Raw genomic sequence first — 2,059 nt, 5'->3', positions numbered from 1 at the left:
TTAGATTCATGTGTTAAATCTTGTGTCGCATAACTTGATGTGTTTGATGTGCGCAGTTGCTTTGGTAAAACTCATTGTATGGATTACCATAGTTTTGATTGTTTGTATGATTGGAAAACTCGTTGTGTTTGAAATGCACAATTGTCTTGGCAAAACTTGGTGTATGTGAGAACCATAGATGTAACATTGCTTTTAAGCACACACTTGGATCTTAGAATATACCTGGTAGGCCTTAGAAGCAAGTAAGCATGCTATAGCTCATAAGGATCATGCCGAAGCATTGCTCTCTTGTTGTTAAAATCTCAATCCTAGTCACCCAACATCTCCATTTGTTCTTTTCTTTGTTTGTTCATTTTTATTCTTGAAACCAACCCAATTCTTACTCAACTAGACATCAGAAGAAGAGTTAATGCTTGAAGTTCAGTTCCTGAGATTCGACAACCCAACCCCTCACAGGGTACCAACTTACTACTTGTTTGCGACCCATACACTTGCGAAGAGCGCATCACCCAAGATCATTACATTCCAAGAAACTAAGTTCTTATCTACAATTCGATCAAAAAATTTCCTTACGATATCCACTCATTTACAAATATCATGTTGTTCTTCTCCCAAAATCTTCGTACAAAATAACCATGCATGGACCTCCCATATTTGATTAAACCAAGTCTACCATACACTGTGGCAATGTTGACCATCACCTTCACATCAACCAAGATTCCCACTCTCTCCATCTCCCTAAAAAGATCGAGATAGGACTCTAGGCACCGCCATTTAAGATAACCACTAACCATGATATGCCTCATGTCCTTGACTTTAACATATCCATCAACCAAAGTGTTCAAAGAAACCAAGTCTCACAAAGGTATTTCAACAAACACAACCTGGACATGGGCAACAAGGCTGCAGGCACCATAGCATAGATCAAGGAATTGGAAAGAATGATGATGGAATTAATGTCATGTCTGATGGCATGTGGGTGGACGACCTCAGTGTTGGTCTGGGAAGTGGAGCACTCACAGGAGACGATAAGAACAGGGAAAGTGAAGGTGTTTAAGATGAGGTTGGAGCGGATCATTAAAGAGAAAAAAGAGATGGCTAGATAAGGGGAAGGGGAGAAGGAGAGGGATTTGAGGAGAATGTTGAAATAGAAGAGATAGGGAGGAGAGGGAAGGTGGGAGAACAAAAGTAGAGTGTGTGATAAGGGCAAAGAAGAAGGATAGCTAAAGAAGTCAAGAGGTAGTGAAGAGGTGGCAGATGTGGGAGGAGATGGTGAGGTAAGATTGGAAATGAAAGAGATGATAGAAGGAGGAGGAGAAGCGGAGAGGGAGGAGGGAAGGGTGGTAAAGGTAAGGGGGGCGTTCAGGGATGAGATCCGGTGAGGAGGATGTAGTGCTTGGCTTTGATACTTGTCTTCTACTTGGAATTGTGATGATCGAGTCCATCTAAAACTATTATTGAGGTTTTATTGTTAAGGGTTGTTTTTCATAGAATGGATGTTGAGGGAAAGAGACGTGATAAGTACTTATGTATGCAGATTATTGAGCATATTTTCGTAAGTGCACTTGTAAGGCTTTCTAGATTCCCCTTGCGGGGTAACTTACAGGCATAACATGCCTATAAAGCTCTCTATTTAAGGCTTACTTACTACCTTACTTACGAGCAAAAATAACCAGTAAGAGTCCTAGAAAATTGAGCAGAGTTTTACCTATTTCCTGTAGTTAGGCTTAAAGTACAGATAAGTGCTTGTGTATGAGTAATATGAAGTGCTCTTTTCTAACATTAAGCATTACTTTTCTCAGATTTTATCGCTTATGAATGTGTATTTGTGTTCTTTTGTGTATTTAGGTTTGTGGAGACAAGAATGGAATAAAGGAACCAAAAGTAGATCTTGGACGCAATTTATAGATGAAATCTTGGAGTGAACAGACGTGAAGTCACAAGTTGTGCTCAAAGACATGTGAGTGTGTGCCAACCTCCGTTGTGCTTGACTGAATATGCAAATTGGAGGGGAACAAAGGAAGTACGCTCATGTGTTCCGACTTGTGCAACACTAGCA

Source organism: Dioscorea cayenensis, chromosome 9, assembly GCF_009730915.1.
Source record: "Dioscorea cayenensis subsp. rotundata cultivar TDr96_F1 chromosome 9, TDr96_F1_v2_PseudoChromosome.rev07_lg8_w22 25.fasta, whole genome shotgun sequence".
NCBI lineage: Eukaryota > Viridiplantae > Streptophyta > Magnoliopsida > Dioscoreales > Dioscoreaceae > Dioscorea > Dioscorea cayenensis.
Note: the sequence above shows the minus strand (reverse complement) of the source record.